General features: G+C 45.5%; 1 protein-coding gene across 1 annotated transcript in view; it reads left to right on the forward strand.

The window, feature by feature from the left end:
- The first annotated feature begins 3,930 nt into the window (after nt 1–3,930).
- The window catches only part of LOC142814287 (uncharacterized), a 687,423-nt gene continuing 665,334 nt past the window's right edge, over nt 3,931–26,019 (forward strand). The window contains exon 1 of the mRNA XM_075892840.1: nt 3,931–4,137. The gene's annotated coding sequence lies outside the window, so the exon portion shown is untranslated. The remainder of the gene's footprint in view (nt 4,138–26,019) is intronic.

Below are 26,019 nucleotides of genomic sequence, written 5' to 3' on the forward strand. Positions count from 1 at the left end.
TATTCATAGCTTCAAGCGCTGTTTTCGTTACCGTCAAAACTGAAACCAGCCCAAAGTATAACGTTTTTAAAGTACGCTTAATTTGCATGTGTGCACCTGCGTGCCGTAACTTCCACTGAGTCAATGTCACTGCGAGGAGTTCTATTGGTTTCTGCGATGTCAAAGATATCACCAATAAATTCTCTCTTACGAAAAAACAGAGGTACTTTTTTTTTTTAAACGGAAGTTTCCTGCAGCGCACTTTTAAAGAGAGAGGGTACCGCTGCAGTCGCTGACTTTGGGATTCTTTTCTGCATACAACTAACCATAAACTTTTGTTTGTTGAATAAATAATGAACTGAACTGAATGACTAATCCCACGTAACCATGGCAAACAAAAATACAATTTTTAGCTAAGTACCCCTCAGGGTACAAAATGCAAAGAAAATTAAATTTAGTTGGAAAGAGTCCACTGAACTGAGTAAAATAAAAACGCCAGGCATGCGTGGAAGGCGCAGCACAGTCACAGCGAAAGCTAGAAAACGGCTTTTCGGAGCATTTTCAAAACACTCTTCGGCAACTGAACTGAACTGAATAACTAATCCCACGTGGCCATGGCAAACAAAAAAACAAATTTTCAGCTAAGTACACCCTGGGGTACAAAACGTTAAGAAAATCAAATTGCGTTGAACAGAGTTCACTGAACTGAGTAAAATAAAAATTTAAAGAATAACGATCAAACTATAACATGCTTCAAACACCAATGGACACGAAATATAACACCAGCCGCCATGGTAGCATCGGCGCTAGACTGCTGACTTGAAGGTCACTGGACCGAATCCTGGCCGCGGCGGCCACACTTTTTATAGAGGCGAAAAGGCTTGAGGCGCGTGTATTCAAATTTAGCGGCTCGTTAAAGAACTGCAGATAGTCGAGATTTCCGAAGCCCTCCACTACGGCGTCTCTCATGATCACGTAGTGGTTTTGGGACGCGAAATGCCACAAAGTATTATTAGTATTACAAGTAACTGCGTGTTCTGTACTAAACCTGCATTTTTGGTACGCAAAAACACTGACTTTCTTAGTTTCATCAAAAATACTTTTATCAAGTTTAAGCCTGTGATACTCAAACAAAGTTTCACACAAAAAGAGGGAAAAATCTACCGGTTTATTCTTGTTTATAAATAACTCATGTTTTCAGAAGTTTAGTGATACTTGAATTACAATATTATTATTTTTTCAAATATAAAAACCATTTGGGTCACTAATACACAGCTGGATTTTTAATCATCATTAAAAGCGCACATATGCATGAATACAAAAGTTTCTGGTTTTCAGAGCCCTTTCAGAACTTTAAGCTCAGCGAAGTACAGATGTGATAGGTTTGTAAAATCAATATTTTTTGAGAAGATGTACAAAGACAATCTCCGCGTTTGAATTCCATCGTTGGGATTGGCGAATCAAAACGCTAATACAGACGCGGCAGTTGCACAGTACAAGTCAAAATAATGCAAAATACATGCCGTAGACAACACTAGTCTCTATATATCAAAGGAGAAGCAGCCTTCAAATACGAGCCTAGGCTCTTATACTCGAAAAAACGGAGATTTTTTTTTCTTTTTCTTCGCATTTACGAAACCATCCACGCACAGTGCATGATGCTCTGAAAAATAAAAATAAAATTAATAGTGCTATTTTTTTGCTTTTTGTAACGTTCAAGCGCCCTTTTTGCTAAGTAAACTGATATCTTCATTAGTGCTCCTTTCAGGTGAAGCTGGAATGTACACAAAACAGGCCCTTGGTAAATTAACTGAGTGGCGAAGCACAACTAATGGATCGCCTTTACCGTCAATACAACGCCAGTCTAAGGCGAGTGAACAGCATGCAGTCGAGGAAGTTTTTTTTACGAATAGAATAAGCAGCACAACAAATAAAATAAAACGTTAAATAATAATATTTCTACGTGATATATCAAAGAGAAAGCTCAAGGAAGCGAGGATCGTGCAACGTGCACATGCTAGGAACCAAAGCGATAAAAACGTTGGTTCACGAGTGCTTAATGTAATGCGTGCCGTGTATTAGCCTAATTTTATCCTTACCACATGTCGCTCTATGCCACGTCGACCTTTCTGAACGACTATATACATCTGTGCTTGAGTATGCATGTGTCTGTTTAGGTGCGAAGCACCTTACGCACTCAAGCTGTCTGCGTCTCCTGTCATTATTCCTCATTGCAAACCAAGTGGCAGATAAGGAAGGTGTGCTCACTTAAGAAGCTCGCGAGAACGCGTGCTCGTCTGTGAGAAACAACTCCCTCTGCCTTCTCTGAGTCGCAAATAAGATGACTGGTTGGTTCTCGAGAATGCCCGTGAACTTGAGGCCCATGTGCTCAGATTAAGGTGAACAATAAAGAACGCCAGGTGGTCAAACTTTCTGGAGTCCTCCACTACGGCATCTATCATAACCATACGGATGCGTTGGGACGTAAAACCACAGATAATATTATCATAAAGCTCACGAGAACGTGCGCTCGTCCGTCAGAGGCAATGCCCTCTGCACCTCTCCGAGTGGCGAATAAGACAACGTGTTGAGTCAGACAAAAAAAAAATTGGCGCCTGCATTTTCCCACGGGGGGAGCTCGAGCAAATGCGTCGCAAAACGGTGAGGGGTATTGCGTGAATATTGCGTTATTTTTACGTCGGTGTAAATATGCTCGCTAAATGCCAAGTTGGCTCTGACGTAAATGTACGAGCCGACATTACCCATCATCAGAAAAAGCTAAAGCGGCGTAAACAAACCTCCGAGTATCCCTAAGCAATAAAGGGACGCGTTTCATTCCGTGAGCACTGCACATGGGAGTATAATATTTCAGTTACCAAGTATCATCGATTTCTATATCATCGATTTCTATATCATCGATTTCTATATCATGTATATATCTTCTATATCAAGTATCATCGATTTCTATATCATTGCTTACGACGGTGAAATGCCCAGTCGTCAGACCCCAACGTCAAGTGCAGCCTGAGAGCTTAAGTTGCTTCGCACTTTGTGCACTGTCATGAAAATCTTTTCAATCGTTATGCCTGACACCAAAAGGCGCCCGCACTACTTCTTTATAGATGCACTCTGGCTATTGTTTGCTGAAATCCCGGAGCCATTTAGGTACTGCCCAAGAACTAAGTCGTACGAGCTAGGGTTTAAAAGTGTAAATAAATATGGAAAGGGTAAATGACTATTTAGTATTAAGCAAGGAATTCACTATTAGATGTTTATGTACTTATATGCAAAGATGACAACCCGGCGTTACATTTAAAAACTGAAAATCATTACTGCTTCACGCAAGAATACGTGCTCTTCTGCAATTTCTTCACTTGCATTTAAGTGCGAAAATAAGCGATTTCGGAAATTTAAACCGATCATCTTTCATAAAAGCTTTATTTCTTTTCTCAGCTAATTCATCACCAGACGAGACAAATACCTGCGCTCAACGTACCAATTTCAAGTCGTTTTCTCTGTCCTTTCATTATTCCAATTTTACCTTAATTTTTTTCTGCAGTTCCTTAGCCGTTTTATATTCGTGTTAATATTCTTACACTCGCATCTTTATTCTACTGTATTCTTTATTATAATTATTTCTCTTTCTTGGCTGTTTTGTTGCCGAGCCCCGAACGGAAGAAAGGAGAAAGGCGTCGACCGTTCTTGTGCACTGCGCTCCCTCTCCTCCTCACAATTCGCTCCCTCCCTCCTTCTTTCACCTCCACCTAACCGATTGGCTAGAAGGTGTCACGTGGCCACTCCCTTCCAAAGATGGTTCGCGCCGGCCTCGCGCTCGGTCTTGTCGGGCAGTCGCCGCGGCGGCCGCGTGCAACAGCGTGCGCAGCTCCGGGTTGTTGTTTTCTCCGCTGCGCACTCACGGCGTGCCGCAAAGTCTCAGTTCTTGCCGTTTCTTGCGGAGCGCGCTGTTAGGAGGACAACAGCAGGAGCCATGCACGTGTGCCGAGCTTCTCCCGCGTACAAATATCAACGTCATTGGGCAAGCGTCTCATGCGTGGCATCAAGCTGTGCGTGTGTTGTAGCCAGACGGGGTCATCGCCTTCTTCAACGCAATTCGGAGGGATAAACTTGTTCTCTTCGAGCAAAGGCCGGCGGCGTAAGGTGAGAGTTTTCGCAGCTGTCGCGCTCTTTCAATGCGTGAACCATGTCTTCTGTGTTTCGGCACCTACTTAACTTCTCTATTGTCTAAGCAATGTGAAACACTCAGTCGAAACACTCTCGCCTCAATCGAAACTGCGACGGCCGCGACCGGAATCGAAGCAACAACTTTCGGGCCGGCAGTCAGGCACCGTCACTATTGTACCACCGTGGTGGCTAGGTCATGACCTTCATAATTATCGTGGCTATGAAACGCGTCATCTCAGAAGAAAAAATATAGCAGCGTAACACTGAAGGTGCGATGCCTGGAGATCATGCAGAGATAGGTGAGTTGCTTTTTTTCGCTTCATTTTGCTAAGTTTCTTTTTATCACTTTGTGTCTGTTTTTTTTTCTCTTTCTGTGTCTTCTTCTCAATATTTTATTTTTATTCCCCTCTCTCACTTTTACTCGCTATTCACTTGACTTTATTACCTCGAAAAACTTGGTTATAGAGTATCAGATAAGCTGTGTAATAACAAATGGATGTTACTGAATCATCTTCATGACGAACAATATACAGTGATTGAAAAAGTAGATGAAAACGTGATGATTGCAATGTCACGGGGAACGCCGTTCCAGTACACTACTGTGCGAAGAAAAATGACGCAGCAAGAGCAGTAGCACGTGAACGTGCCATTGAATAAGAATCGGACGTGCATAGGGATATGCGCGCCGGTGGGATGACGTTTCCAGCTTCTTTGCTTTTGTTTTTTTTTTTTTCGTTTTTTTCTGTCTTGCTCTATTTCTTTTCTATCTCTTTCTAAAGACGATAGTTTTTCCTGGAATATTTGAACACAGAAATGTTGGTCAGTCTTTTCCTCTGTCTATCCGTTACGATTCAGCCAAAGTTTAAGGACCTGCTGAACGCTGCGTTGAAACTTCTGAACATGGTCGATCAAAAAGCAAATATTACGCACATCTGATGCACATCAACACGTAAGCATTATGTGTGCTGTTCCATTGAAAGAAAATCTGCTTTTGGTCACTTCATCTATCTTTCCTTCTCTATTTCTCTGTTACTCTTACTTTCTCTTTCTTTATTTCTTATTTCGCCTATCACAGTTATGGTATCTCACGCTCGACCAATCGGCTAACGTTTTCTGGGAGCGAAACCGAAGAAGGCGAAACGCAAGAGGATGAAGAGAGCAAGTTCTGGTTCATGACAATCGTAGTGTTCAGTCAGCTCTGCGTGACGCAACGGAAAGCTTCACGTCTCCACTGTAGAATACGTTCACCGGAAGCCGTGCTCTTTTGGGTGATACTGAAAGCCTCGGCAGCATTTTGAGTTCTGTCCACAACCATCCAAATCAGTGTTACAAGGGATGTCCGCATGAAAGTCTCGGGCCAGTTCGTGATACGCAGACCCCAATACGTTCACCGTAAAGTGTCTGACGTCCGCCAGCCCAAACATTACTAGGAGTGGGAAAACGAGCTTTGAAAGGTTGAGATCGACGCGGCTTCGAGTCAATACTTCTCAGCTCTTGCGCATCTTGATTTCGAGCGCTTGGCGCGAAGCTTGCCAGAACTTCGCAAAAAATACTTCTTTAAATTTCAGATTATCGAATTCGCACCTCTTTCACAGCCATCGGAGTGAGTCCAGGCAGGTTACCTCCAAATGAAAGGCCGCTTTTCACTTACATTCGCAGCGGCTGCCTGCCAATTGTGAGAGCCCTTCTAATGCGCTCGGTCAGAAACAGGTGACGCTTCGTTAAACCATTTTTAAAGGCGGCTATACCGGCCACGCAAGGTTTTAATTCGACGTGGTCTCTGGCGAGTGATTTCGGAGCCACTGGCGTGTGCATTCAGCGATACCTTTATTTACATACGACGTTATAGAAAAGGCTCGGTTCTACTAGTCGCACGCTCATCGATCCTGATTTTTTTTCTGATGGGAGCTCTGGACGTCTTTATTCATACTCGTGACACCTATTCACGTGCCAAAAAGGTGCTGGTGGCAAAACAAAAACTCAGAAGATTGGAAAATAAGTGAGCCAGTCAAATAGCAGAAACATTTTCTTTGGGAAACACAAAAAAAACATTGTAGTTTTTCTAAGAGGTGAAGTTTCTTCAATAGAGTCTGAAAAAGCGCCTACAATTCTTGTACCACTTATCTGCATAACAGAACACATGAACTCATAACAACATTAAACTCAAACTGCACGTCTTGAAGTGAAATTTATGTGGATAATACATGACACTCATATTAGTAATAATTTCCTGAACCGGGAACGTTTAGTGCGTGTCTAATATATTTGCATTTTCCGTAGATGAAACAGAAAAGACCGCTTGTAGCTATTACGCTATTTTCGGTAACTCTGAGCTATTCTTCACCCGCATGAGACGAAGAGGATGTTAGTTAGAGGCAGATTTAAATTATCTGACATTCGAGCAATAACACTGGCTGAGAATCACGTGGGCTCATTGAAAGCGTGGTTGGTACGTTATCTCAGACAATTGAAGGCAAAGGAGAGACCCACTTTTTTGTGGTCTGTTCTGTTATAACAAACACTGTGGAAAGTGTGAGATAAATAGTAATTCGGTTACTTTATTTTTTTATGCTCTGTAAAGAATTACCGGTGAACCTGAAGTGAAGGCATGTGGCTAATTCAAATCTCGAATTGAAACAGAAAAAAGAAATAGCATGGTAACTGACAGTTTACTAGTTAGCCCTGCAAATAACGGAATCGTTCATATCTAGACAAAATTCAATCAACTTGTACAACTTTTTCCTGGCTAAAGAGAATATACTTGTACAAAAGCAAACAATAACGCGTGATGTTGATGTAAATTAAAACATAAATTAGTAGCATTTTTTTCATTATATCAATTGAAAGCATGTTTCAACGTACTGCAAACGCATGTGTTCGATCTCCCGTTCTCACCATCGATCCTTGACCCCTCGAACTGAGCGTAGCTTCTGGTTAAGTAGTTACAGGTACGAGAAAATTTCGTTTCTTATCGCCGTCTTCTAAGTTTCAAGAAATCCACAGTGAGAAAGAGAAAGCAAGAGAGAAAGAGAAGTATTTATTGTTACAGAAAAGCTGAGAGGTCGGCCTAAACTCATTTTCTGGCCTGCTACTCATTGTTAGCAAATATGAGGGGTGGAAAAGAGATGATGATGATGAAGAAGTAGGGAAAGAAATTCAATGGCCACCGTCTTGAAGAAATGTACGAAGCAGCAAGTTTCAAAAAACGTTCTGTTGAGACCACCAATTCTTCATCGACGCAATATTCTGAAAGCGCTGACCAAGTTTTGAAAAGATACAAAACTCAACAAGACTCTGTAAATTGATCCACGGTGAAGACAATATACTGGCTATACAATCAGGGTACTTGTTGGGTGTGTTTTTTGCTGGAACGGTGTGCCTGCGTCTTACAAATAATGGTAAAAAATAATAACATAAGAAAACAGTCGAGTTGTTTAAAGGCGGACGTTATTCTTTAAGCTGCAAACTGAAATGGTCAATTGATCACCATCATTCACCGGAAAACACTCTTTCCGTGCCTCAGTTCCCCATCATCACCTTGTTCCTTTTATGCTTTACTCATGTAACACATGCGCCGCTTTGTCCGGCATGTGATGTAAAGACTTTTATCGATGAGCCAAGAACCACTCAGAGAGATAAAGAAAGACGAAGTAGACACAGAGAGAAATGTTGACGTAAAAAAGTTGGGGACCCTAATGCATCGCCTTAAAAAGTTGAACGCGATGACTACATTATGTTTCTAGTGTGTATTTTAAACACTTAGTGCATGAAACCGTTTCAAATTTGCTATGTACCCACTATACGTGGCCTTAAAGGAATAAGAAAAGTAGTGTCTGCGCCTTATGTAGTGGGGTACCGACTTTCAACCACGGAGCCACCACGATAATCACATATTCTGACGCCCTTTGGAAGCGGACACTTGTACCACGCATTATTACTGCAATATGTCATGCTTCATTGTGAAGCATGTATACAGGACGCATGTGTTTGTGAAACATGAAGGCTACTTTCACTGCATTTCCAAGCAGATAAGTTCTTTTTACTGTTTTCACAAGCAGAGGCGTAGTCTTGTGGTGAGATCGTTCGTCTCCTTTTTTGTGTCTCGTTAGTTTGCGCTCCCAATATTTTATTACGAATGGGTGGAACATCCGCTTGCCACGAAAAAAACGCGGGTTAGATTCACTCAGATCCAAACAAATCTGGTTCGGTCCCCACTCTGCTCGAGTATTTTTACAATTTACTTATTTTATTTGCATCGTTCTCGAGTTCTCTGTAACGCATATTACGATACCTTTTCGCTCACAACCAATGACGCCAACGCCGACACCGGGATTTCTGCAAAACGAGCTCTTCAACGCTACCGCGTTTAAGATTCTCCCTCTTTTCCATCCTTCAATCGCAGCGACTGCTTCCTCTAAAGCAACTAAGCCAAACGTGAAGCACGCTTTACAGGCACTTTACCAACTTGTATTTTAAATGCGAAGCATTCCATTCCTTAGTAAATTTCGGCGACTTTGACTATATCTATCTATCTATCTATCTATCTATCTATCTATCTATCTATCTATCTATCTATCTATCTATCTATCTATCTATCTATCTATCTATCTATCTATCTATCTATCTATCTATCTATCTATCTAGCCGCCTACGACTCTTGGCTCTCCTGGCCGTTTCGATTATTGGATATATGCCAAAATTTTTATGGCATGACATGACTGTATCACGAGCATAAGTGACTAGTCATAACATGAAAATCATAACATGTATGTCATGATTGGATGATCTACAATTCATGGTCTTGCTGCTCTTCCGGTGGTACACACACTGTTCACATGGCATGTTTCAAAACTGTTATGGTATGGCATCACTACATGGATAACACAAGTGACACACCCTAACAAGGAAATCATGACATGCGTGTCATGTAACAACATGACTACATGTCACACTCATGATGCACTTGCGGCCGTTTCGCTAGCTTCACATGTACCAATTTTTATTACGTCACGATAACGGAGGACAAAGGTATGCGACCGGTGCAAACATGATAATCACGAGATGCGTGTCATGTAAGAACATGACTACATTCCACGCTCATAATGCTCTCACGGCCATTTTGCTAGCTTCACATTTACCAAATTCACATATAGCAAAGACGCATGCACAGACGAACGCTTGGACGAACGCACGGACGCTTCGCCCCACTCATCATCATGCACTCTGTGGATATTGCCACCTGGTGTTCTGTGCCAGCGAACAGTGAGCCAGTTCTGTGCCAGTGAACGAAGAAGATGAAGACGAGCAACCCGTGCCAGCTGAGACGTCTTTCTTTGTGTCTCAGATTTTGACAGTCGCGTCTCCTTGTACGTTTCTTCGAGCTCTTAGCGCGTGACAACTGGTGGAGGTGCTGGGTACCCTATGCACCAAACCCCTCCCAGTACAAGAAGCTCCAGCCCCATACCGGTGGTTACGCCTGTTCACCGTGACAGCCGAAGGATCCGTGGACTGGACCCCGAGTTCGGACTTCTCTCAGAGAGGATGACGGCCCCAACTATCCCAGGCAGTACCGTCCCAAGTAGCTCCAACCCAGCCGGTATGGAAGGCGCAACGCCAATGCACTATGCGCTGTTCAAACAACGAACAACGAATCCCTTTCATGGTGCTGTCCATGAGGATGGTGAGGATTGGCTAGTCCACTATGACTTCGTTGCCGCTCATAACATGTGGAATGACACAGACAAGCTCCAACATGTTTACTTCAGTTTGAACGACGGGGCGCGTGTATGGTACGAAAACCGGCCAGGTCTGTTCACGTCATGGGTGGACTTCAAACGCAGGTTTCTCGAAACGTATGCAAGTCCCGATCACCAAGAGTGAGCTGAACGTGAACTCCAGTGCCGTATGCAAATGCCAAATGAAGGCGTAGCAATGTATGTTGAGGATATGACGCGTCTTTTTCGACAAGCCGACTCTCACATGCCGGAAGAGAAGAAGGTGCGATACCTGATGCATGGAGTGAAGGAGCAGTTGTTCGGTGGTCTTGTACGCAGCCCCCCCCCCCCAAGACTACGTGAGAGTTTCTTGCTGAAGTAGTCCTAATTAAAAGCACGCTTCGGCCACGGGCACAGACGTAAGAGCGACAAGTGAACTTTGCCTCTGCTACGGACGACATGGGTGGTCTTGGGGGCCACGTCGACTTCTTTCGAGAGCTCATACGCTCTGTAATCCGCGAAGAACTGCAGAAGTTTTCAGTACCCTCGACCCCCACTGTCAGTTCTTTGTCCGGCATCGTCCGAGATGATGTTCAGCACGCACTACGAGAACCGTCCTGTCAGACAGAGCCGCGGTTCTAAATGAGTTTCCTCGCATGTCGTATGCGCAAACTCTGCTCTAGCCAGCACCACCTTTGGCTCCGCCTCCAATCGCGGCCCCTGCGATGCTTCCGGCAGACCAAACTCTGCGCCAACCTGCACCACATTTCACTCCGCCTCATACCACGGCCCCAGCCATGCTTCGGGCAGTCCAAGCGGGCCCGTACCTCAGCGACCGCCGACCGACTCCGCGAAAATCAGACGTGTGGCGGGCCCCTGATCGACGTCCTCTTTGCTATCACTGTGGCGAACCTGGGCACACCTATTAACAGTGCACTTATCGAGAGCTGGGACTTCAAGGTTTTTCGGCCAACTCCCCACCTCCTAGGTTCGGCCAGCGGCCTCCGGAAATTGCGGACTACGTTGCCCAGCAGATTGGATCGACATCTCGGCACCACTCACGTTCTTCATCACCGCGGTGGTTCTCACCGAATCATCGCACCTATTCGGGCGTGGTGCAGGGCCGGTCACCTATCCCGCGTCGGGAAAACTAGCCACAGCGACCTTCGGGGGCAAGGCCGCTCAGATTGATCATGCTTAAGGCCCCTATCGACGCGGACTGAAGCTACCAACGATACATCGACAACGACATCACCGGCTGATTGCGGAAGAGTTTCCTTAGAGATTCCAGTTCTGCTAGATGGTCGCGAAGTCAGCGCTTTAGTGGACACTGGTGCGGACTACTCCGTAATTAGCAAAAAACTGGCCGCCCTTTTGAAGAAAGTAACGAGCCCTTGGAACCGCACGCCAATTCGTACAGCTGGCGGGCATATCGTCACGCCACTCGGTATGTGCACAGCAAGTTTGCAAGTCCGCGGTTGTACGTTTGTTGCCAGTTTTAGCGTTTTCCAACAGTGCTCTCGAGACCTAATCATTGGCATGGATTTTCTCAGGGAGAATGGGGCTATAATTGACATTCGACGACGTCTAGTCACTTTCGTGACCACAAACGCCACAACAGCTTACGCTGACCCCAGCCACTCCCGAGTGTCTCTTCGCGTCATCGACGACGCTGTCACGTTACCACCCCGTGCAACTGTTGTGGTTCAGGTGGCGTGGGACGGAGTGATGCACGTTGAAGCAGTCGTGGAAAGCAATCACTTGCTTCTGCTGTCTCAGGGTGTCTGCGTAGCCAGAAGTCTTGTCGACCTTCGTGATGATCACTGCGACGTTTTTGTCACAAACTTCAGCTACGAGCACCGGCACCTTTTTCCTGGAATTGTCATCGCCTACGCCGGCCTAGTCGCCAATGTCACCGAGTGTTTTGCTTCCGAGGCCATCGGCACTGCTGAAGCACCTTTCCGCAGCGTAGACATCAATCCAACGCTTTCTGAAGCAAACAAGCAGCGTTTGAGCGAGCTGTTGCTGGAATTCCACACATGCTTTGCACGCTCTTTGAAGATACGTCAAACACCGATTACGAAACACCGTATTATCACCTACGACGACGCGCATCCCACACGGCGGCAGCCTTATCGTGTTTCGCCAACCAAACGGCACGTGATTCAAACGCAGGTTAAGGAAATGCTTCAGGATGGCGTGATACAGCCTTCAAGCAGCCCTTGGTCATCACCAGTCGTTCTTGTGAAAAATAAAGATGGCACGCTTCGCTTTTGTGTCGACTTCAGGTAGTTGAACAATGTCACAAAGAAAGACGTGTACCCGTTGCCCAGAGTGGATGATTCTCTGGACAGGCTGCGCCGCGCGAAGTATTTTTCGTCCGTCGACTTGAAGAGTAGTTATTGGCAAATAGAGGTCGATGAACGTGACCAGAAAAAGACCGCTTTTGTAACGCCGGATGGCCTTTTTGAATTCAAAGTGCTCCCTTTCGGCCTCTGTTCTGCTCCAGCCACATTCTAGCGAATGATGGACACTGTCCTGGCAGACCTCAAGTGGAAACGCTGTCTCGTCTACCTCGATGACGTCGTTGTGTTTTCAGAAACGTTGGACGAGCATCTTCATCGCCTTCGGAATGTGCTCGAAGCCATTAGATCGGCCAATCTCACACTCAAGCCTGAGAAATGTCATTTCGGCTATGAAAAATTACAATTTCTTGGTCACATCGTGAGCGCCGTTGGTGTTCGGCCTGATCCTGACAAAACTGCTGCCGTCACCGCTTTTCGAACTCCAACTGACAAGAAAAGTCTTCGACGATTTCTGGGTCTGTGCGCGTATTACCGGCGCTTTATTGAAAATTTCTCCAACATTGCGGAGCCACTATTACGCCTCATGCGTGGTGACACACCATTTGTCTGGGCTGACGAACAGCAGACTGCCTTTGCGGAACTACAGCACTGGCTCTGTTCCCCTCCCGTGCTAGGCCACTTCGATGAAGACGCTGACACAGAAGTACGCAGTGATGCCAGCAATATTGATCTTGGAGCTATTTTGGTACAACGACAAGACGGCATTGAACGGGTGTGCGAACGGGTGATAGTGTGCGACTTGCCTACGCATGTCGCACACTATCTCGCGCAGAATCTAACTATTTTACATCAGACAAAGAATGTCTCGCGGTCATTTGGGAAATTACAAAGTTTAGGCCATATCTCTACGAAAAACCATTTAAAGTGGTGACTGATCATCATGCTTTGTACTGGTTGACCAATCTACGAGACCCTTCAGGACGATTAGCACGATGGAGTCTGCGCCTACAGGAATTTGATGTCACCATCGTGTACAATTCAGGCAAAAAGCACGAGTATGCCGGCACGCTATCACGAGCACCTCTTCAATCCGCCAGTACAAGCGCAGAAGAGGACGGCGCCATCGTGGTAACTCTGAGCGGGCCGGATGTGATGTCTCATCAACGAAATGACGCCGATCTAAGAATGATTATAGATCGCTTAGAAGGTGGCAGCGCGCCCATTCCTCGTCTGATGTCGCGAACGTTGCCATCATTTTGCCTACGAAATGGCGCCCTATACAAAAAGAACACCGGTGCTGGTGACAGATCGCATCTTCTCGTCGTGCCTGCAGCCCTCAGCGATGACTTCTCATTAGCTGGCCATGACGAGCCCACATCCGGCCATCTGGGCTTCTCGAGAACTATGGATCAGGTGCGACAGCACTACTATTGGCCTGAAATGTCTGCCTGTGTCAAACGCTACGTGAAGGAATACCGTGAATGCCAGCGTCGCAAGACACCACCCTTAAAGCCTGCAGGCCATCTACAACCGATCGATCCACCCCCTACACCGTTTGATCAAGTGGGAATGGACCTCCTAGGCCCGCTTCCTTTGTCTTCTTCCGGCAACAAATGGATTATTGTCGCAACCGATTACTTGACGCGTTACGCTGAGACGAAGGCATTGCCACGAGGGACCGCAGCTGAAGTTGCCAGTTTTTTTATGCAACAAATTGTGCTGCGACATGGCGCCCCGTCATATCTCATCACTGATCGAGGGACATCATTCACAGCGAAGCTCTTGGATTATATCTTCAGGTTGAGTTATACAACCCATCGAACGACCACTGCGTATCACCCTCAGAGTAATGGTTTAACAGAAAGGCTAAACAAAACGCTAGCAGACATGATCTCTATGTACGTGGATGTGCAGCACAAAACGTGGGACGACATCCTGCCGTACGTAACATTTGCGTACAATACTGCAACGCAGGAAACTACACGCTTCGCGCCATTTCGGCTCGTTTATGGTCGAGATGTCAGAACTGTGCTAGACGCCATGATTCCGTATGAGGACATTGACGAGCTCGACCAATTAGCCCCCGACATCAATGAGTACATTCAGAACGCTGAGGAAGCACGTCAACTGGCCCGTGTGCACATCAGAACTCAACAGTGCGCAGATGCACAGTGGTACAACATCCGCCTTCGAGAAGTTAATTATGAACCTGGTGACCAAGTTTGGGTTTGGACACCCATTAGGTGGCGAGGTCTCATTGAGAAACTCTTGAGGAAGTACTTTGGACCTTACAAAGTACTCAGACGTGTGAGCGACGTCAACTACGAAGTGGTTCCAGACGGAGGCTTACCATCATCCCAGCGCAGGTTACCACGCCCAGAGACTGTACACGTCGTCCGCCTAAAACCGTACTTTACGTGGTGATGCGAATTTTCTTCGTGTGCCAGTGAACTCTTCATGGGAACAGTGAATGCTGTTTATTTCCGATTGCCGGGCCCAGGATGCATTTTCTCTCGTGCGCTACTTTTTTAAATGGTTGTTTATGTTGCCTACTTTGACCCACTACTGTGCAAACTTTTCTTGAGCATCGGGTCGATGCTCTCTTGGGGGGAGGAGTAATGCCACCTGGTGTTCTGTGCCAGCGAACAGTGAGCCAGTTCTGTGCCAGTGAACGAAGAAGACGAAGACGAGCAACCCGTGCCAGCGGATGCGTCCTTCTTTGTGTCTCAAATTTTGACAGTCGCGTCTCCTTGTACGTTTCTTCAAGCTCCTAGCGCGTGACAATATGCTGTGACTTCTTTTTTCTTAAATTTTCCGTTAAGGCATTGCCTGCCCAAATGTTCACGCTGCCAATAGTCGGCAAATTACTCCGGAAAAAGCAAACAACCTTAAGACATATGAAAACAATACATTTGCTAGTAGGGCTGTTCTATCCTACACAACGCGTGGTAAAGACGGACTAGATTTTGTTACATTTGACATCCTTGCAAGCAAAAGGAAAAACACTTGAAGAGAATCAGAGTGATTAAGCACCAAAACAGTGACGAGGTTTAGTACGTAAATACAAGTTGCAAAGCTTAATGTCAGTAAAAATTTCACGAGGTCCCTTGGGTGATCGCCTGAGACTATTCGAAGGCGAAAACATCTTTTTCTTCTCGGTCGATGTATAGATTTCTCTACCTCCGAAATATTTGTGCACCTAACGCGGTTTTGCATTGCCCCAAAGATCTGGGGCATTGCAAGCTTTCGTCACCTTGTCTGGTTTCGCACGGCCCCCGTAATCGGCCCACGTGATGACGCCACAGAGTGTGGATATGTGGCCTCCATACAGTTTCCTAAACTTAACTAGAGCGGACTCTGCCGCTGCAGTTGTTCAGCTACCACGGGAATGATGGGTAGTACATGGATTTGCCTAGTCTTCTTGCTTGGCGGCTTCGAACTCAGTTGTTGCTTCATTCATGGCAGTGTTTTGGTTTTCTTTCGAATAAAATAACGTACCATTTTGAACTTCGTGATCTGATTTAAATTGGTGAGCCTAAAAGGTTAAGGTGGTGAAGTGCCACTGCTGAACATTTGCAAGTCTTTGTTTTATGATGAAGCACCTCCAAGCCACGCGAAGCTAAATGGAGGCGGAAGTGCGAAGATTCAACAAATTCATGTACAGTACTACCCATCATTCCCGTGTTCGCTGAAGCACTGTGCTTTGCAGATCACATAGGCGCAAGCGCCAGAGTTTAGTGCATCTTTAGAAAACTCTATGGTGGCCTCGCGAAGACGTCATAGTTGCGTCATCACGTGATGACTTCTTTTTTGCATCACTTGTGTTTATGCCGCCCACGCCGACAGTCAATTTGCGTGTTAGATGAGTCATATAGGGCTTGTGCTTTAAAAATCTCGCAATATGCAAGTCGTCACGCCAAGAACGGATGTGTAACCGGAGCAGACGACAGGCAGTTGCTTAGTATACGTTTTCCGTAAAGAATCTGAAACATGTACACTACTATCCCGATCAACGCGCCTTAAAGCCTGCAGAGACAGCATTCACGACAGCTCTTCCTTTTTTTGAGCGCAATTATCTGTCAAGGCATTCGACCATTCTAATTTGACGGAGACAAGTGCCGTCTTGCTTGAACGATCCTTAAAGAGGGCGCTTCGAATCGTCTACAGCGCCTATTTTGATGCAGCTCCCCGAATTCGTAGTGCCAGATTGTTTCGAAGAGCATCATTAGGCCGTCTGTAATGCAATACAAAAGGAAGTGATGTGTAAGTAAAAACGAAAAAAAAAAGAAGTCCAACGCAGCAGGAAATTAGAAAAGAAATGTTGAGGAGCTGTTTCGGGCTGTGCTATTGTGCCGGCCGCCTGAATTCCAAGCGCCTACTAATTGCCTGCTTAGAAACACTCGTCCGAATGCTCCTGTGAGAACAATTTCTTGAGTGCGCCGCCTAGAAGAAAATGAAAGAAATAATTCAAGCAAAAGATCATCCCCACCCCTACATATAGTTCTGAGACGCTCACTTGCATGTCATTTTTGTTTTTTTTTTGTTTAATGCTGTTTTTTAGTGCCTACTTAATGTATGTGCGTCTGCGAGCTCGTTTTGAGCAAGAAGCAGGAGTGGAACTGTAATTGCGTAGACCGATTCTCCTTCGACATTCGTATTCTCCACTCTTGTTTGCTTTTTGTAAAGAGGACTTCGAGATAAGCTACGAGCAACGCTTACTTGTCTGTCGAAGTAGACGCCCCATCTATATGCGTGCTATACGATTCAAGTCAGGAACGCTCGTAATCCCGTCCTTCTTTCATGTACGTGGAACGACTGCCGTCAGACAACGTATTGCGCTTTTCTGTCACTGCGACTCACGTTTTCACTCCTAGTTTGTCTCAGTGTTAGGTCTGAGCACGTTGTTCTCATTAAAAATCTAATACAGCAACCTATGAGGCTGCTTAAACCTCTCTCTTCCATGAAATTGGCTTTAAAAGCAAAACAGTATTTGCGAACTACGCTTAGATATTTGACAAATTGTTGTCATTGTTCCTCTCTTTATGAATTAAGCATGCTTTCGTTTGTGGTTGCTAGTGCGTGCTTGCACCTGGGAAAGGGAGAGGCGGGCAGCCATGTGACGCGCACGTTTGTTTTATTCCTGCACCAACAAATGGAGTTGCAATGCACGCGTTCCCTACGCATGTTCACTCAACGTATAAGGCGTGCGACTGTCAGAGGAGCTGTGCTGCCAAAAGGGTGGTAGTAGACGCTGGTTACATGGGGAGATAAGCAATAAATGTTTAGACTATTGACACAGACAAGATAGGGCATTCACGTGGATATCGTTGTTGAGCTAGCGACTGGCCGTACAATACATGCATATATGATAGGTTTCATTGATCACGGAAAGAACCATGGACAAGGGGGCTAACGATGCTCGACAAAAGAGGCGCGGTGAAACCTGAGTTTAAAAAACGTGCTTAGTCAGCGAGTTTGACAACTCTCCGTTTAAAATGCGAAACCGATAAATGTAATCATCGTCATTTTACTAATGATGGGTGGTGGTATCCTGCCGCATCATTGCTTTAAAGTTATCCTCCTCACTTTTTCTTCACTTCGTGCTTAAAGTTCAACGATTAGCAGCAATGTGTACTTCAGCTCAGAAGGGTGGCGACTTGAACTAGTCGGTATGTTATGGTGATCACTGTGGTGCGAACTGAATAATATGACAACAAGACACACTGTGACAAGCACTGTAGCATATAGCACTCGTCCTCGTGTAGCATTCATCCTCGTGTCCTATTTCTCAGTTCGCGATACTGCAATCTTCGTGCACCTGTGGTCAACCCCCAAGCGGCACTTCGTGAGCGAATGGCCCGAACACCGGCAACTCATTGCGTTTAAAATGGATGTGCCGCATCTTCTCAGACGCCCTGTTTACGCAGCTTGTTTCCATTGTTTTATTTTCCCACCAAGTGATACTTCTCTCAGGCGCTGAGTGGATGCCATACCGGCACTGTTACGTTGCGCTCACGTTCGCGACAAATGTAGTGTGGGTCTCCAGATGAGATTTTCAGCAAAGCCTTCAGTTGGGCTGCAATAAAACCGCAATATATAAATGTACAATGACCATCGGTTGAGGTTTCTCGCTACGCCTATTGGTAACTTCATCAACAGACCTCAGCATATCCACGGAGTGAATGATGATGAGTGGGCCAAAGCGTACGTCAGCCCGTCCCTGCTTCCGTCCCTCCATTTGTTCTTGCTTGCGTCCGTCCGTGCGACCATCCGCGCGTCCATTCATGCGTCCGCCCGTCTGTCCGTGTCCATCCACCCGTACGTCCGCAAGTCTGTCCATCTGTCCATCTGTCCGTCCATCCGTCTTCTAGTCTGTCTGTCCATCTGTCCGTCCGTGCGTCCATATAGTGAACACTCCATTTACCGCCATCTTGCATCTACTGTGGCACATACCCGCTCCGCGCGTCCGTCCATGCGTCCGTCCATGTACTAGTCTGTCTGTCCGTCCGTCCATGCATCCATCTACTGAACACGTCAAGTACCACCCTCTCTCATGTCGCATCCCGGTAGTTACGTACGACAACGATGGAGCATGGACAGACCCACGCCTTTTAAGAGATGGTGAACGTCGATGATGTAGAGGAGAGATGGAAGGGGAAGGGCGTGAGAGGAGTGAACTTTAGTCACACCCTAAATCTTTTAATTTTGTACCTGTATACGTGTGTACACAAACACGCGCAAGAATGCACATAGCGGGTAAACAGACTCTCTTCACCTGGCGAAAATTTTCTGGCTGCACTCCTGGAGCACGTACTAACAATTTTCAGAAACAGTAAAAACATCTGGTTTCGCTCAGAGGTGGCGCCAGGATATTTTAACAAGGATGAACGTGAAACGCCTTCGAAAAGTGTTTGTACCCTGTTTTTTGTTGGGGTGGCAAAAGAGAAGGGTTGGCAAAGGAGTGTGAAATCACCAATGCGGGGGTGTAAACACGTTGCTCAATGTTCGCAGCTGTTGCGGTTGCGCAGTCTATGCGAAAGGTAATATCACATCTTTGTTAAAGCCCTAAATAACAAAACGTCAGCGCAGTGCTACTCGCAAATTCTTCTGCGGGCGCACGTAGCTCCACGAGTAGATGGCTTTACTCGCCCTATAGTATGTAATAAACTTGCAGATTCGCAAACAACGGCCTGCTAGGCGGACTCAAACGAATTGCGAATGGGATTACACAAATCCAAATTTACATAATCCTCGCGCAAGCGCAGCGAAAGTCTCGCGACTACGTTTTGTGCGGGCTGCTCTAGATATAGGACATGAAAGGATCACATTTGCATCGTGCTCGTCTAGGCGGTTCCAACGTGTAGCAGTCAGTGAAGTAAGGATAGGAGTACTTGCCAATGAATAATAGTTTTCTTGTACGTTTGTACGCGCGTCTTTACGTTCGCTCCTCTGTTATACCACCTGCGTACCGTAAATATGCATATTAAACTAATGAATTCTTTAACAGAAGCGTGCGATGAAGTGTTGTTCAAATCTGACGCTGCGGAACAAAGCTGACGAGGCCTAAGTTTATACGGCTTTATCCGCTCAGTGTTTGTTTGTTTGTTTGTTTGTTTGATAAACAAGCGGAGCCACATAAAGTAAAAAATTCGTATCGGAATAGAATTCCACAGCGTGCCTATTGGCACCTAGTGCATTGAATTGCCTCACGAAGAATACATCTAGTTCCTCAACCTTTGGAGTGCATAGTTGTACGCATGCATGCTTCTACAACTACCTCAAACTACCAGCATACCGCATACTTGAATGAAATTGGGGATGTCCAGAATAGAGGCCGTTGTGAGAAGGGAAGCATGTCTGATTTAATTAGAAGCTGTAGATGATGATAACGATGATGAAGGTGCAGGTTGCTGGTGTACCTAGCCTTGCCAGAGTAGCTGTGGAAATTAGCCAGGCTGCAAGCCTTTGCAGTAGCACTCTCGTTGTTTGTTGAGCAGGGATAAACACGCATTGATTAAACTAACACGTGTATGACTCATGCAATAACAGTTAGGCGTGGCGCATTTCAGACTTTCACAGAAATTTCCGCAGTACGATTTCGGCATTCCCTTCTACAACTAACCTCACTACACGGTGCGTGAAGACGTATTCTTGCGCCCCACGCCAGCCACTTTACCAGGTGAGGCTGATACGGGGCTCTATTACGGGAAAGATGACGGGTTCTCAAAGCAACCTTAGAAAAGCCTGATTGCCAGAGGCGGCGCCGCCACAACCGACGTTGCACGGCCCTCTCGCTGGGTGCCTATCGATTCCGGGCCTGCACGTCGTCAGGAGAGGAAACATGACCCAAAGAAAAGGTAAAGGAATGATCGAGAGTGAATGGGGATCGGTGGAGGAGAAGAGACATCCCAATAGAAAGATCCTCCTCTTCCTCTGAGCCAGGGGAGAAGACCCTCCTCGCCGCCAGGTGTGTGAATCGGAAGCGCGGCGCCTGTAATGGGACGGGCTCCGGGTCACAGGCGGTTCTCTCGTTGCGGCTGTCTTTTTGTTTATATCTAAACGCAATTTTTCAACGCGTTGATATCTTCAACTATAAAGCGCGCTCCTTTACTCAGAGAATCAAACCGACAGAAGAAATAAATCTGACATGCTTGAACATGCTTAAATTGTAGCTCGTTTTTGCTAGCTTTGGCGAAAAAACGACCTTTCGGTATGCAGAGATGTAGCTTTATTGCATGCCCTGATATAGGGTTAACGTTTTTACCCTACCCTACCAACGGTTATACTATAGTGCGTAATACTACCAACTGTCACAGTCACCGTTCCTTTCTTTAGCCTTTCCAGCAAGTAAAGCTTAAAGAAAGGAATGGAATTACATACACATTACAAAGGAAGGAGATTGCACACAAATCTTTCGTACTATTGTGATGCCTACTGTGGAATGCAAAATAATTTAGAACATTAGTTATATGATGTGTATGGCATGACATGCAAGGCGAGAAGACTTGCAAATATTTTATAGCTGCCAGTTCCTTCGAAAACGTCTGTGTTCTTGTACATAAAATATTTCTTTCATTTTATTCTTCAAGTAGCGTTATGCTCACAGATTGTTGTCGGCGTCCATTCTCCACAGCCAAGGTGAATCTGTCCTCTTACCTGTGATGTCAATCTACACACCACAATTAGCAAATTAAGCTAACCCTACTGAATTAACTGCTGCATTCGAATCTACTTGAATAAAAACAAGAGGATCCACCCAGAGTGAACGGAAATACCAGAGGGTGAACTTTTGTCTGACGTTGTAATACCAGAGACATCCGTATTTATCTTGCAAGTGTCCATGTTTCGTTAGCATTTTCCAGATTTTTCTCAACTGCTGCCCACGGCAATGTACGCAGGCGTGTCTTACTAGTTGCTTTTGTCACTACAAGATACCATAGGGGTCTGCAACGTACACAAGTAAAATTGGGTACTCAACGTTGTTCAGTGTATCCACAGCTACATATTTTCACTTGCTTTTTCTCTATTTGTTCTTTCACCACCTCACAGACCCCGCTATGAAAAAGAACGCTAGCCGTTCATAGCGCGTGTACAGTGCAACAACAAAACAGACCAAAATATCTTTTCGAGTCTAGACTTTAGAGCAAAGCGACTCGACCACGCTGATGATCACACTCACCTATGCGGCTGGAAGAAAAAAGAGTGCATAACAGTGACAGCTCCAGCAGGAAGCAGTGGCCAAATAAATTTAAGGGACACAAAACTGTCATCAACTAAAACGGAGACGGAAACCGAGCGAGAAAACAAAAATACGCTATCCACGTAAACTGGGGTCACGTGACTATGCTGAAACACACACAATGCGGACTCCATGCTACCACTAACCTCTCAACCAGAATTGGCATGTCTCGAGTGGTACTAGTGGCGCCCAAAGCGGGCGTAGCCCGAAGCAGGTTTCACGTTCTTCATCCTAACCCAAGTGGCTGAAGCCACTTTCGAAAAAACAAACCTGTCATCGTCGTTAGCTAGTTCATAGGTAATTCTGATTCAAATACGAGGTATGAGCAATAAATAAGTAACCATAGGTCGCTGAACTCACTCATAAATTGACTCAGTCGGACTCACTCAGACTAAGATCAAGCCGTGAGTCTGAGTGAGTCCGGGTGAGTAATATTTTGGTGAGCTTGAATCCGAGTGCGTGTGTGTGTGTGCGTTTGTGTTTGTGTGTGTGTGTTAGTGTGTGTGTTTATGTGTCTGTGTTTGTGTCTGCGTGTGTGCGTGTTTGTGTGTGCGTGTGTGTGTGTTTGTGTGCATGTTTGTTTGTGCGTGTGTGTGTGTTTGTGTGTGCGTGTGTGTGTGTGTGTGTGTGTGTGTGTGTGTGTGTGTGTGTGTTTGAGAGAGAGAGAGAGAGAACAGACAAAAGAACGAAAGCAAACATTAGCTTCATGAACTATCATAAAAAATATCAGAGCGTGGACGGAAGTCCGGTGTCCTTCCCACTCTTACCAAGACCGCTTCTCGGATTTTAGAAAGTGAAGGAGCTTCGCCGCCGGAATAAATTACGCGAAGAAGCATCAAGAAGCGATATAGAATAGGTATTACTGCACATTTATCTTCTTTCCGTGCTGCTTTAATCCTCGCTGTGCTTCTCCTCTCCATATTCTTATTTCCTGCCTCGAAACGTTCGTGAAATACCAGCCAAACCGCTTAAAGCAGCAGTCAAGTCGTCCAGATTACGCGGGAACGATCAACTGCAATGATCGCCTCGGTTATTCCAAGGCGACGAACCGCTAGGTTTGGAGTTATAGCGGAAAATCAAACTACAATGTCCTGGCTGTCCTTATTCTTGGTCACGTCATCGGGTGAATAATTTTCTAACGCTCCGCCGACGGTCAGATAAAGCACGTCAGAACCGTGTATCTCTTTATACGTCAATGAAGCGCTCCATGCGCTGAAGACCCGCAGACAGCCCCGAGGGAGGCTCCGCAGCAGCCATTTTAATATACCCTGTCGTCTCCTCATCAGCGTTTCTTTTACACGATTTTTTTTCGTGGTATTGTCTTCTAGACGGATTATTCGCTGACTTCACATCCTAATTCATCATTCACCTTTACATTCAAAGGGGGACAACCACGTTTAGGCTACGCTCATGATAGCGCTACGCTTACACTATCAAACTTTCTTTTCTAATATATATATACGCAGCACTGGCGTATATATATTAGAAAAGACCCAATAAATTGACACATAATTCTTGTGAACTTTGCGCCGGGAACGAATGCATTATATTCCATAGTTACAAAAGTCAGATATTCGAATAGGTCAGACTTACAAGAGAATTCTTTAGCACAGTCTCACGCCTCTTGCACGCGGTTTGAGCCTTTCTCTTTGCCGATCGGCAAAATTTATCATCATCTCAGCAGCGATGCTCTGCTTGCACGCACATAGAAGTGTACAGTCTGATTGATTAATATGAATGATATGAGGGGTTTAACGTCCCTAAATCGCCATATGATTTTGGGAAGTTAAATCCCACATATCATCATATCAGTCAATCAAACTATAGAGTTCTATGTGCGACTTCTATAAACACAATGTCCTGGCTGTCCTTATTCTTGGTCACGTCATCGTGTGAATAATTGTCTAACGCAATAGCGTTAAAACGAACGTCTCGCTGAACTTTCAGCGTCGTCATCGTTGGTTGTGAGCGAAAAATAAAGCGCTGTTAGTTAGTGAACAATTGAGAAAGATGCGAATAAAATAAGTAGCGAAAATCTTTGGTTCGAGTTAGTAATAAACACAGGCCTTCTGCTTGACAAGCAGACGCTGTACCCCACATCCACGACATCACTTAAAAGTGCTTCGAAAAAAAAACCATATCACGTAGTTGAAGGAGTCTCCTTGACGCATGTGATATTGCGTGAAAGGAGCGTATAATTGCGCCAGTCATCAAAACATGTGAATTGCACCACGAGCGGTTGTTTTAAAGGCCCGTACATTACAAAGCGCTTACACACACTCAGTCATCATCATCATCATCAGCAGCGTAAAACATCATCAAAGTGAGACACTGCATATGCTCGCGTGTTGCCCGACGCAGACGTTCAGTGCGCTCTTTGACTATTCACAAAAGGAACAATTATGGCGTAGCTGTCGTTCTGCAACTGCACTTGCAGTGGTCATTCTAGTATACATGTTGAAACAGCCAATGTTAGAGCACCGCCTTTTTTTTTTGGCTGCGGCATGGTTGAGGAATTCACCGAGAACCGAAGACTGGTCAGCACCTGAGAATGCCACACAGCGGTTGCCCCAATCATGCCATCGCGTTCTACTCTTGAAGGCGAAGCTAAATCGTCCTCAAACTATTTCTTAACTCTCAGCTTCCTTTCTTCAAAAAGGCTGCTTGTTACACGCACGTGCTACCACTACGGCACATTCAACCTGCAAGTACCATTCCGTGTTCTTGTCCATCTCTAATATACTGATTCTACCATCTCTACGAATTCTCTCTGTCTCTCCCTTTTTTTCTGTCTCACTCTCTTTTTCCCCCTGTTCGTTTATATTTTACCGTGATTCCTGATCTATACGCTACGTAGAATTGCTCGAGTTATAGAAAAGGGGACTTGGTCCTTGGCATCGCATGTCTTCGCTTTGGCAGTCTCTACGTTTCCCGCCGATTTCCCGGAGGTACAGACCCAGTTTCGAGCTTGGGCGGACCGCGAAACAAAAAAAAAGAACGCAAACAAGATCGACGACTAGTACGCGCAAGCACGCATAAACAAGAAAACCAGACGCTTGCACTTCAGCCGAGCAACTACCCTGTTGAAACCACCGCAGAGTTCTCCTCGCCAAAGCCCCCTGTAAGGCCTGCGGCGTGTCCACTCCCCGCATTCGTCCCATCGATCATTTTACTACGTTGTAAGATTCGCGTTTTGTGCTTTCTTGTGCCAGCTGTGCGTATATGGAAGGACATATCGCATGGGCGACTCCTGGATCCCCCCGGATCTTCTCAGCCAGCAGTAATGGGCTCTTCTGAAGACGTTTCCAGCCCGGTAGTCAAGCCTGAGTCTTTCCTCTCGGCTGACTCGGTCAGTGAAAATCGCTCCGTGGTTGGACAATTCACAAATTCGTAGTACGCCAATGCGCTTTTTTACTCCCCCTGCCGACAAAGCATCGATGTAATGGGGCACTTTTTCTTCAGCCTTGCTTCATTTCTTATGCGCGGGCGTGACATTTCCTTGTTTTTATTTCAAATCTTTGTTTTTTTAAATACTCATACCAAGATGTTTAAAATGTACCAGAACGCTTCCTCAGCGCTTCTATAGCCGAAGAATAAACTGATAAAAGTTGCTATTATTTGACTCAATCGCTACTGCAAAAACGATGCACGATAATGTCGTTGCTCATTCTATTACGTTCGCGCGACCCACAAGTTTAGAGGGGCCCTGCAACAGTTTTTAGGCATGGTCAGAAAACACTGCCGATCGGCAGTAGAAGCTCCCGACAACACGCGAGCTATATATTATAGTGCAGCATGCGGCCTGGAATTCACAATAAATTTATCAAATTCAGCTCAAAATTGCTTTCTCTTCTCTCGAAAAATGACAGAAGACGCTCAAAAATCACTTGTGGAAAGCCCATCTATCAGTTATTAGTTGATTTTAACATGGCGCGCTCGGTCGTTACAAATATCGCCGCGGGAGGCCGTGACTTGTCCGTACGCACACGCGCGATCACACTGAAGTTGCCGCGCATTAGAAGAAAAAATTTAAAAGTGCTCAAGGTCACAAAGCGCGAGTGACGTATTCTTCTTGCTCCTGCCATCCATCCCTGCTTAG

Source organism: Rhipicephalus microplus, chromosome 4 (assembly GCF_043290135.1).
Source record: "Rhipicephalus microplus isolate Deutch F79 chromosome 4, USDA_Rmic, whole genome shotgun sequence".
Lineage (NCBI taxonomy): Eukaryota > Metazoa > Arthropoda > Arachnida > Ixodida > Ixodidae > Rhipicephalus > Rhipicephalus microplus.